Below are 12753 nucleotides of genomic sequence, written 5' to 3' on the forward strand. Positions count from 1 at the left end.
CTTGGGACTGCCCCCAGTTTGTGTCCTGACTGGACCTCTTGCATGTGCTTCCTCCCACCTCTCTGCCTTTACACTCAGTCCCCTCTGTCTGAAGTGTCCTCACTTACCTCGCCTGCCTGAACTCCTACTCATGCTTCAGGACCCCACTCAGGCAGCCCCCTCTCTATGCAATGTCTCCTCAGCTCCGCCCCTCAATGCTACTTCAAGACAGCATAGGCACTGCTGTTCCTCGGGACCCCAGTCCCTTGTGTTTATGGCCATCTGGGTACTCTGGAACCCCCTTGAATGTTTGCTGGTTAATTTCTCAGTTTCCTCATGGACCCTGAGTCCCTTAAGGGCAGGGACCTTGTTTTACTCCTCTGTAAGCCCTCAGCACCCAGCACGGTGCTTGGCACATACTAGGTACTTAGTGATTCTTGTTTAAAATAAGAAACGGAATGAACTGAAGCATTTGAACCATGTTCTGTCACTGTCCTTGCGACTTTCCCTTGTTAGACTGTGGGCTTCTTGAGGGAAGGGATGTCTCCTTGTTCATCTCTGGATATCTAGCATTAGCACAGGTCCTGGGCAAATATTAGGTGCTCAATAATGTTTGTTGCATGAAAAGGGCCAATCCCCGTGTCCAGTGAAGTGCCTGGCACAGAGTAGGTGCTCAAAAACTTATCAGAAGAAAGATGGGCTGGCAGAGAAGACAGATTATGTCCTGGGGAGTACAGTTTTCTCCTCTCACCACACGGTTATCGGGGCCCCTCCCCCAGACCCTGCTATGGTCTGAATGTTTGTATCCTCCCCACAAATTCATATGTTGAAATCCTAATCCTCAAGGTGGTGATTTTGGAGGTGGGGCCTTTGGGAAGTGATTGGGTCATGAGGGTGGCACCCTCATGAATGGCATTGGTGCCCTTATGAGAAGTCCCTCCCCCACCACCATGTGAGGTTGCAGAGAGAAAACAGCCATCAATGAACCAGGAAGTGAGCTCTCACCACACACAAAATCCACCAGTGCAGTGATCTTGGACTTCCAGCCTTCTGAACTGTGATAAGTAAATGTTTGTCATTTATAAGCCATCAGGTCTATGATATTTTGTTACAGCAGCCCAAATGGACTAAGGCTTCCTAGAACAAAGGGCAGGATAAGCTAACTTAGAGCAGAGATTTGATCGGATGGAGAACTGTTTCCCGAACTAACAATGACCATGAACGAGAACAATAGCCACAACTTATTGAGTCACCACTCTGAGCCAGATGCTGCTGGATGCTTCGTGTGCCCTGATCTCAAGTATTATGAGCACGTACAGGTATACCCATTGTATGGGCAAGTAGACTGAGGCTCGGGGATGAAAAGTGAGTTGCTCACAGAGCAGCACTGACATTCATCGCCAGGGCCACCTGCCCCCAAAGCAAGCTCCTGATGAGCAGCCTGGATCTGCAGAAACACAGAGGGTTCAGGCTCCAGCTCTACCAGCCTGTCTCGGAGGCACCTCCCCTGTGGCTCCTTCCTCTGTAGCCCCCAGCTCTGGGTCCCACTCCTTACCCCCATGCCCAAAGCTTCTCTTGTGGCCCTAAAGCAGGGCACCTTCAGCTTTCACTAAGAAAACGTGGTTTTCAGATCACTTTCACAATGAAAATGGGAGTCAACTGACACATGCACCTGAGGAAAAGAAAGACGTTGCAAAGCCCTTCCTTATGGAAACAGACCTGAGGGCCGTCCACTCCACACTTTGTCCTTGGCTGAGGAAGAGCCTCTCCTTAGTTGGAAGGCCTGGCCAGAGGGCAGGGCAGAATCCTGCAGCTTCGGGAAGGTGGAGGGCAAGGGAGTGGAGTAGTGGAGAGTAAAGGGGAGAGCATGGGAGGGGTGAAAACCTGCTAAAAAGACAGGCGTCTCCTGCCCATATAGTTCAGCTCCTTTCTGAGCTCCAAGTCCCTAAGAGATGTGCTTATTTTCCAAATCTGAAGACTACCCCCTCTTCCGGGGGTCCAGAGGAGGAAAGAGCCAATGTCTTTTAGCCTAATATAAACACACGTGCACGCACACACCTCCACACAGATCTTACAGCCTGTCAGTCTTGGCTTCAGATCCAGCTCAACCGCTCACTGAACATCTCTGAGCCTTGGTCTCACAATCTGTAAAAGGGGCATAATAATAAAAGCCACCATTTACTGAGCACTTGCCTTGCTCCAGGCATTGATCCAGGAGCCCTGTGTTACTCCATTTTTTTTTTAATTTTTTTTAATGTTTATTTTTGAGACAGAGAGAGACAGAGCATGAATTGGGGAGGGTCAGAGAGAGAGGGAGACACAGAATCGGAAGCAGGCTCCAGGCTCTGAGCCGTCAGCCCAGAGCCCGACGCGGGGCTCGAACTCACGGACCGCGAGATCGTGACCTGGCTGAAGTCGGACGCTTAACCGACTGCGCCACCCAGGCGCCCCAATGTTACTCCATTTAATGCTCACCACTGCCCTCAGCCTCGTCACTGCGTCATTGCCCTCGTTGCATCATTGCTGGTGAAGTCTGAAGATCCACCGGCCACAGGGAGAAAGCAGAGACTGAGGGAGAGGGCCCAGGAATCCAGGAGCACCTGGCTGTCGCCAGCAGGGAGGCGACAGTGCTGAAGGAGTCTGTCACCAGAGGAGGGCCCTGCGGACCAGGGCTCCATGCCTCTGCCTCTGGCTTCTCTTCTGCCTCCTGTCCCAGTGCTTCTGGAAGGAGCCCTGGTTGTGACCTGGGATCATTTTTATCCCCATTGTCCCAGTGAGGACCCTGAAGCACAAAGCGGTGGAGGAACTAGCCCAAGATGGCTCAAAATAGCCAAGATGGCCTGGATGTGACCGGCCCCAGCACACTGACTGCACAGCCCACAGGCACCGCCTTACAGAACTGCTGGACGATCACAACCAGCACTTGCCCAGCACCTGGCGTAAATAAGTCCTCAGGAAACACAACTGTTGTGCCCCGCAGCCCTCCATCATACCAGATGTGCTAGGTCTCAGCAAGACAGCAGGTGCAGCTGCCAACGTCCAGGGTCTCCAGCTTAGCACATCCCTTCCTGGTCCAGATGGCTACCACCCAGTCCCCCAGGTCTGGGGGCAGAGAGGAGGCCGGCTGAAGCAAAGAGGCCCTTCCCCCCCCCCCAACCCATACAGTGCCACTCTCGCTGCCCCCACTCACCGGTCCCACCAGGTTTCCCAGGTGCTGGGTTCTGTCCAGCTCTGGGCAGTCAGCTGGGGAAGATTTACAGCCTCTTGAGCTACAGCGATTACTGCTCTCTTGGGTGGAGGCAGCACACTGTATTTTCAAAGGGGGCAGATCATTGTTTTCATAACTGACTCCTCTGTTGAAAGAGAAGTCAGTGGGATTGCTCCTACTTTACGCAGAGGGAAACTGAGCCCCACAGGAGTGGGAGTCAGGGGATTTGCTTAAGGTCATTTAGCAAGGTGTTGGCAGGGTTTGTGCACCTCTGGATGAAGGAGTAGGAAAAAATGAGGCAGAACAGCAAAGGTCCTCTGCCTTCTCCAAATGGGAACTCTGGCCAGAAACGACGGGGCTCCCTCTGGGCGGAATCTGTGTCGGCAGTGGGGAGAAGGTGAGAAAAAACCCAGGGGAGGGAGGGAGTCATGGGGAGAGGGGCTGGGTAAGAGCTGGAGAACCAGTGAGAGTGAGAAGGAGAAAGAACCTTCTATTCTCTTCCTTTTGACAAGACCATTGTATCGCAGAGCTGGCTGAATGCTCGCCAAATCCAGGCATGTAGCATGTGTTAGTTCCCTGGGGCGGCTGTATAATAAAGTGCCCACAAACTAGGGGGCATGCATGATAGAAATTTATCATCTCACACAGTTCTGGAGGCTTGAAGTCCGAAATCAAGGTGTTGGCTGAGGGCTGACAGGGAGAATCTGTTCCAGACCTCTCTCCTAGCTTCTGGTAGCCTCAGGCAGTCCTTGACTCATGATGGCATTATTCCCTGTGTCTTCACATTGTCCTCCCTCTGTGCAGGTCTGTCCCCAGATTTCCCTTCTGTGTACAATACCAGTCGTACTGGATTAGGGCCCACCCTAATGGCCTCATTTTAACTTGATTTCCTCTGTAAAGACCTATTTCCAAACAAGGTCACATTCTAAGGTACTGAGAGTCAGGCCTTCAAGGTCTCTTTCTGTGGGGGAGGGGCGATGTGATTCAACCCATAACCCATTAAGACCACATTTCCCAATGTTCCTTGATTAGTTTCCATTAGTGCAGCAGGTAGCATGTGGAAGAAAGTGGTATAGGCCACCTCCGGCTTGGTCCATGCAACTTCCCACACAATCCTCCGCACCCTCTCCTCCTTCACTTTCCACCTGGTGCAGGTGATCTGGTGGAGAGCTCTAAGACCCCCAGGGGACTGCAGAACCAGAAACCAGCAGTTTTCTGCTGACCTGCATTGCACTGTGTCTTGTTAAGCCACTGAGATCCGGGAGCTGTTTGTCTCTGCAGTTAGCCTACCCTGACACCTGTGGGGGGCACGTACTCCTGAGTCTGTGAGGACCAGAGCTAGTTAGACCAAGCACAGGGCTTGTGAAGGTCCCCTCTGTGGTTGCAGTTAGGCGAATGGGACGCCTCACTCTGGGCCCATCTCCTGCTCCTCTGTTCCCCTCACCATTGTCAGCCGGTGGCAGCACCAGAAAGCACACTCTGGGTCTGTGTGGCTGCGGCTCCTGGGCCCAGAGAGCAGGCCCGGCCCGTTTGTTCTTATCCATCTGGCTCCTCTCTACCCCCCATCCCTGTGGTTACCACCTATCTGCCTTTTTCTCTGGAAAGAAGGTCGGGGGCCGAGGAGAGGGTAGTTGTGACAGAGCCCACGCTGTCCATTCACAGAATATTAAAGCTCTGTAGGAAAAGAGGAAATGTGCCAACTTGTACACGTTTGGAAATCAAGTGAAAAAGAAGCATCACACCTTCTCACTGTGGTCTTTCAGCACCTCTGTCATGGCCAAGAAACCCACTGTGACCAAGATGAAGAATGAAACCAGCATCAGCCTGAGTCTAAAATAAGAGGTGTCCTCAGTCTAACATGCTTACCAGCCCACCAGCAAACAGCCTTCTTCTTAGAAACTCTTGCCGGCTGTTCCGCTTGTGGAATCCGTCAGACCAACCCATCACAGGCCCCACAGGCCCCACAGGCCTGAGGAGGAAACTCTCTGCACAGAGGCCTGTGAGGGCCCAGAAGTTCTCTCTGGAGCTGGGGTGAGGAAGCTGTAACTGGTCATCAGAAGCCAGGATCACCTCCGGTGCTGAGTCAAAGTCACTGGAAAACCTCGTCAGAGTCTCCCAAGCACACAGGGCAGGTGGGACCCCTGGCAACACCCTGACTCTCATCCTGGAACCTTCTAGATCTCATTCTCACAGACACATTCAGGCTGGATGAAACCATCTCCCTTGGTTATCCATAAAAGGAATGTGATAACCCACTCACTCCTTTCTCCTAAACCAAAGAAAACAAACACAAAACAAAGTCTGACCCCTCCCAGCAACCTGCACCTGTGTGCCTTGACTCTCTGAGGTCACATCTGGGATCCAGCTTGAGGCATCAGCAGACATCTAGGACTGGCCCTGCAGATGTCTCCTAGACGTCCACAGGATCACAGCCCAGAAGTTTCCACTCCCATCTCTGGTCAAGTCCTGGTTGACTTGTGGCATGGTAATGCTTCAGAATTCCAGACTAGCATATGGTTAGGGGAAGCTTGGAGTCTCCTTCTGTTGTCAACTTCTGACCCTGAACCTAGCCTCTAGTGGACCTGTGGCTTTGGCCAGAAGTTCACATGTTCCAAGGACCCAATCTTTCGCCTCTCAAGGCCAGCCCAAGAGTCACTTCCTTCCCTGTTCTGAAAGCCCTTATCCCTAGTGCACTCAGTGATCCTCTGGTTTCTGGCTCATTTGTCAAACGGGATGGCAAACAAAGCTGATGGAAATACTCAGCACCTAATAGCTCAGATGTCCAATCCCCCACCATCCAGGTGCTCTCAGGGGGAGCTGTTTGGGGGGACAGGGCTCCCAGAATTAAGTCTAAGCATGGCAGTTTGGAGAACACACAAATACTTCTCTGAGACAAAAGTTAATGGTGCCAGCACTGTGCTTGGGGGTGTGTAGCCAGGGGCCCCAGAAGTCCTGGAATGGGAAGCCATGGAGGCCTTGGCAACAGTGGGCAGTGCTGGGGTCTCAGCTGGGGTCTCCAGAGCTGAGGCTCTGGAACTGATGGAGGCAAACGGAGGATAAGGAGTGAGTCCCCAACATCAAGCCAGGTCACTGGATCTGAGATATGAAGATCAAGTCCCCACAGATCTATCCCTTCTCTCTGCCCATCAAAGAGTTTGAGATCACTGACTTTTTTTTCCTGAGGATTTCCGTCAAGGGTGAGGTAATAAAGATCATGTGCAAAGCAAGAGCAGGACCAGGCTGACCAGCAGACAGGTACAAGCTGATTGTAGTCATTAAGGATTATAGTAGTCACGTCAGTCTGGGTGGCAAGTACCCCAAGGAGGTACCCACTACCGTCCTCCGGGCCTTCATCCTGGCCATGCTCTTCATCATCCTGGTGCAGTAGGACTACTGGGGCCACAAGACCCATATGGGTTTATTAGGTGCTGAGGCTCTGTGCCAATGGTCCTCATCCCTATCCCCCTGGCATTTTCTCAGCCCCCTGTGCCAAGGGGCCAAAGACTAGCAAGTCTTTGCCGGCTCTGCCAGGTTTGCCAGGGCCACTCCAATGTCCCATCCAAGACCCACAGCCCTGACCTCTGGGAAGAGATCGTCCCCGAAGTCTCTTTGTCAGGAATCCACTGACCCACACCACAGTATCTGGCGGTGGTCACTATGTGGTGCTTTCATACAGGAAAAATCAGTGAGCTAAACCTGAAAGCAAGCTAACACACAGAAGTTCCCTAAACATGGAGAAGGGGCAGGTTCTGAGGAGCAAGTTCTCCCGCAGGCTCCCTAGTACCACCTGGTTTAGGGGAGAGACTCTGGTCAGAGCGTGGGGCTCTGTTTTCCTTTGTCCCCTAAAGCAGACCACCTCAACTTTCCAAGTTTCCTCGTCTGTATAGTACCCCCTGCCTGACTACTTACAGGACTATTGTGAAACTCAAATGAGACAGGGGCACCTGGGTGGCTCGGTTGGTTAGGTGTCTGACTTTGGCTCAGGCCATGATCTCATGGTTTATGAGTTCAAGCCCCGCATGGGGCTCTCTGCTGTTAGTGCAGAGTCTGCTTTGGATTCTCTGTCCCTGCCCGCCTCGTGCTGTCTCTTTCTCTCTCTCTCTCAAAATAATAAACATTTTTTAAAAATCAAAGGAGAATAATGCACGAGAAAGAGCTTTTGCAACCTGCAGAACACCACCTAGGAATGAGGAGCCCTCACGGTCATACCCACAATGTTCTCCATCCTCCACGGTCACATGCCCACAGACTTTCCTCTCAGCCCTCCTCGTCATGTGTCCCGTGCTGCAGCCAACCCAAATTCATCATCGTGGTTCAAACCGCTAGCCTGCCTTTGCCACGCTGGGCCTTTGCTACTGCTGTGCTTTGTCCTGGAATGCTCTTCTCCCCTATGTTGAGGGGTCAAATCCTATCCATCCTTCACTGCTTGGCCTAAAGTCTTCTTCCTCCAAGGACCTTGCTTTCCCCTCCCAAAGCAGAGTCAAATGTGTCTGGTGCACTGCTCTGCCATTTCATTTTCAGCATTGGACCACTCTCTGAGTTACATTGTGTCTGCTCACAGGGGGTTTGCTTACATAGTGTTCTCTGCTCTACCCCCTGCCTGACCTCGGAGTCACTCTTGCATTAAACCTGAGGGTCAGCATGGGGCCTGGGCACGGAATGTGCTCAGCACCATCACACTGAGTTGGAATAAATCGGAAAGGACCTCAAGAGGTAATCAATGTCTTTGGGGCCCGGAGGCAGATGAGTGGCCAGGCTCCAGGGATCAGGTCTATAAACATCTTCTGCCAGAAAAGCCCGACTTCAAAGCCTAGCAATTTTAGATTATATTTGCATTGGAGGCTTTTAAAGTAGCAAAACTTTAGATTTATGTCTTCACGAACAGATGTGGAAGGGAAAATCAATTCCTCATAGGATTGGCTTGTTTGTTTTTTATCGCAGTACTAAATATTACGCATCAAGTGATAAATTAATACATAAGTTGACCTAGAAACATAAACACAGGCTCCCCTCAGCGAGGATGGAGGGAAGAGGTGTCTGAGCTTCTCATGGCTGGACGTGGCAGGTGTTTGCACATCACGTGTCAGTCAAATCGGAGTTTCCCACAAAGATGCTGGATTGGACAACTCCCTAATCGAGACAACTCTGAAAGGGCCCAGATTTTCCCCCAGAAGAGGGGGAAAAGTGGACATACTTCATTTAGGGGGGAAGACATGCGGTAAGGAAGGCTGAGGCCATCTTGCCACTGGCTCTGGAGCCTTTCCAGGGCTGCGAAAAGGATGTCAGGAGAGAAGCTTGGCAGCCCCCGGGGCCCTTTCCCACCCATGCCCTCCTCCAAGATGAGAGGAAGAGAATGGAGAAATACCACAGACTGGCCCTGAGAGTGGTGACCCCCAGGGTGATCGCCCCAGGCGATCACCTGCTCTCTTCCTGATGTGGCTCCTGGAGTGAGGAATATGAGCAAATGAAGCGTGAGCATGACCTTCCTCCAGTGGGCATCAGCCCCTTGCCCTCTGAGGAGCCTGGCAGAAGGGGCAGGTCAGCATGACAGGGCAAGAGCAGGACCAGACAAAGAAATTCACCTGCTCATCCCCTGGGCCAGCTGTCCCAAAGACTAGGGTTCTGTGGGCAGGGGAGAGACCTGAGCGGAATGTGGGGTCTGAGATGCCCCAGGGAACCCCACAACTGAGTGCTGGCAGCCAAGGACTGGCTTGGGTTTCTGGAGAAAGCTGACCAGGAAGAAAGATCAAATCTAGTCTTGAAAAAAAAAATTCCATAAACATGGAAAAAAACTAAAAGTGACTGCTTTCCCCAGGAGAGGAGATGACACATAATAGACAAAGCTTCTGACGTGATCTAGCTAAACGCCAAACAGTTGGTTCTTAGCTCAAGAGGGAGGGATGGGGAGAGAGAGAGAGAGAGAGAGAGACTAAAGAGTATTTTCTATTTGTCTGGCGACCTTTCATACAGGTTTTTTTTTTCAATATATGAAGTTTATTGTCAAATTGGTTTCCATACAACACCCAGTGCTCATCCCAAAAGGTGCCCTCCTCAATACCCATCACCTGTGATAGACACTGGAGGTCCTTTGAGAGGACACTAGAAGAACAATAGAAAGGGGGAAGGATTTGCATAATCAGGAAGGAATACATGGAATCTGCAAACCATAGATGGGCGTCCTTATCCCCTCAAACACAGGTCAAAGTCCCCGGTCACATGTCTGAGGAGGCTGGGGTTCCAGTGACAGAAACACCCATGGGTTTGTCAGTCAGGAGACTGGAAAAGAGCCCCCACATTCGTAAACACCATCTTGAGGCCGATGGGTGAAGGTGCCGGGAAATTCGAGGCTCAGGCGTCGAATATCTGCACCGGGTCAAAGGAGGGTTTGCCTGGAAATGGAGAGGAGGTGCTTTAATTAAGCAGCCACAGCCTGAGTAGGGATGAGCAGAGAGGCAGCCCCTGTCAGGAAAGGCGGGGAGCTGCCAAGCGCAACACGCCTGCTAAGCCAAGAGGAATATTCCCCTGCTCCCCGAGGACACCTGTTCAATTAAAACTGCTTATAAAGAAACAACTGTAGCGCTGTCACCCTGTCACCTCCCACATTCCCGAGGAGGGTGATTTTGCAAGTCCCCAAGGACCTGAGCCACTGCGAGCCCCTCCCCCCAGACTCCTTCTTGGGAGACAGAGCAGTGAAGGTAAATCTACTATAAACCAACAGCTTCCCAGGAACTGGTACCAATTCAGGGTAGACAAAGAACATTTCATTTCTTGGGCAACACTCCGAAGTATTTATATTCATCTCAGAAGATTGTATGTAAATCAAGACTGGTTCCTTTTTGAAGGAAACACCAGATGCAGCAAGAGAAAAGCAATGGTGTTGACTAATTTCTTCCCCCCCCCCACCAAGTGCTCAAGTTACAAAAGTCATTTTTTCTAAGGCGAAATACAGCTCGATCCTTCAAAAATTCTTAGGGAGTTTACAGCTCTGAGAAAAATAGCAGGTAAGAACGGATGCTTTCAGATTTCAGTTATCTTTGTGTTTGGGGGTCTTTTCAAAATCTGTTCTGTCATCCCACTCAACCCCAGGGGCTCCCTCAGGCAGGGACCCCCCTCTTTCTCGGCCTCTTGGAAGGGACAAGAATTGCATCACCTCCCTCAAGTTCTTCCCCCCCCCCCTTCAGCTGGTCTGGAAAGCTCTCTGCACTTCAGGGGTGTGGCTTCTGTGTGAAGAAATATGCTCTCTGAAGTTGTCGGGGTCCTCTGAGGAGACCATAAGAAGGAAGCAAGAGAAAACATGTTCAAGATTTCTTTAATGTTTATGTATTTTGAGGTGGGGGGGGAGCGGCAAAGAGAGAGAGAGAGAAAGAGAGAGAATCCCAAGCAGGCTCTGCACTGTCAGGCTTGATCCCATGAACCATGAGATCATGACCTGAGCAGAAATCAAGAGTCAGATGCTTGACCAGCTGAGCCATCCAGGAGCCCCCATGATTTGTTTTTAAATCAAAGGAGGCTGACAAAGAGGACACGAAGAGAAAAGGAAAAGAGCGTGGAAGAAGACAGACAGTGCCCACATGCTCTCCTCTGGTCCCCTGCTTCGCAGCCGCCAGGAGTGTTCTGGCAATTGGCTTACAACTGCCCCGCCCACTCGGCCCCTTCGCCCCTCCTGGGGCCGCCTGCAGGGCCGTCGTTGCTCTGCAGGGCCCTCCCGGGGGGTGGGGGTGGGGGGCTGAGGCCCTTGCTGTGACCACATCCAAGTCCAGCTTCTCCCTCTGCTCAGTGCTGCCCCCTTCACTGCCCCACAGATGCTATCCCCGGGACACCTGGCACAAATCTGGAGCCCAGAGTCTGTTTCCAGAAAACCTGATGTAATACCAGGAGAGGGGTAAAAATTTTAGTGTTTTTAAAGAATGTATATATATATATATATATAATATATTATATATATTAACCAATATGGAATAGGCTCACAAGCTAACGTCTATCCAACTCTGGATAATGTTTATGCTGTATGTCCTCACTATTCCTGGAGTGTTGTTATGTGACATATTTTTATATCTTTTGAAGCAGGATCACTTTTAAAAACCTTAACAAAAAACACTGGAGATTCTATTAGACGCCTAGGACTAAGTCACTGGGTAACTTTAACTGCGAGTAGTTTTTTTGGCTTTTTAAATGGAAGGAATCTCCATAGTTCCCTGATTTTTTTTTTTTTTAATTTAGGACAGTGAATCACTTTGACACTTTTGCTTTCTTTTACCATTGGCTGAATTGTGTTCTTGAGAATAACATCCTACTTGTTCTTCTTTTGTGTGTGGGCAAGGAAGCTGCCTGGCACGGGGCCCGTGTCAAGTCTAGACCTTGTGTCTTCTCACCTGGAATCCAGAGCAAATTTCTCCAGCTCCTTCCAGTTAACAATGCACCTGCTGGTCTAGAATGTTCAAGAAAACCCAGAAAGAGCATGTTAAGTGAACCTACTGATGCCCTTTGAAATTCCTGAATTTTAAATGTACATTTGTTTTCCAGCCATGTAAATGCTGGTATTTGCCTGATAGCCTCTCTTTTATGCACATTATCCTTTCCATCCAGATAATGAAAGCTGCTGAAATTAACAAGTCACAGAAACATAGATGTACTATTTTCTGTGCATAATTATGAATTTTAGAGGTTTATGCCATTAGCCTCTGGCTTTTTAAAAAAATCCAATACTGTCTTGCAAAGTTCATCAGAGCATGGGCTGGACCCATTCAACCTGGGTTCAAACCCCAGCTTTGTCACTTACTAGCTTGTGAGAACAGCGGCAGGGTTTTTAGCTTCTCTGTGCCTTGATACCCTCATCTGTGGAATGGAGATGACAATGTCAGTACTGACCTCATAAGGCTACTTTGAGGACTAGTTAAGTGTAATGCAGGCCAAGTGTTTAGACCACTGCCTGGCCCATGGAAACACTATGTTCTGAAGTCACAGACCTCACCATGAGCAGTGGGGAGTACACAGATCTCAAGTCTTTCTTCAGAGAATTTGGCAGTTTTTTATAAGCATGTGGCTAAGGAAACAGCTCTTTTCCCCAAATTCCAGTGACAGAAGAAACATCCCACTAGACTCTCCAGGCTATAAGCTGCTTTACCTATTAATCCTTCCTGCTTATTATTCATCTCATCAACTTGGTTTCTGAATCCCCAAATTTTACCTCCATTCCATCTTTCAAACGACTTGCTTTACTTCCATTCGAATTATCTTCTTTCTGGTTCCCTCATTTCACATCATTTGGTCTGGAGCAATAGCCTCTTTGCCAACCTTCGTCCGTTCCTGCCATTCCTTCAGCAGTCCAGAACCATCAGTGGTCCCCACTGTCCTTCCGTGGCATTCCCAACATGGCCCCCACCTGACATCTCCTCCATCATTTGTCTACATTTACCAAATTGGGTTACTTACTGTCCACTCATTCTTTCATTCAGTCAACACTTAATGGGGTGCCAAATAGCCATACTCTGCTTTCTGGAAGCTTCTGTAGAGTGGGGAGACAGGCATATGTTATTAATTCCTGAGACTAAAATTGCCAAATTCAT

This window comes from Lynx rufus, unplaced genomic scaffold (assembly GCF_022079265.1).
Source record: "Lynx rufus isolate CCGP_SWC_20201006 ecotype Redwood Valley unplaced genomic scaffold, mLynRuf1.p SCAF_6, whole genome shotgun sequence".
In the NCBI taxonomy this organism is placed as follows: domain Eukaryota; kingdom Metazoa; phylum Chordata; class Mammalia; order Carnivora; family Felidae; genus Lynx; species Lynx rufus.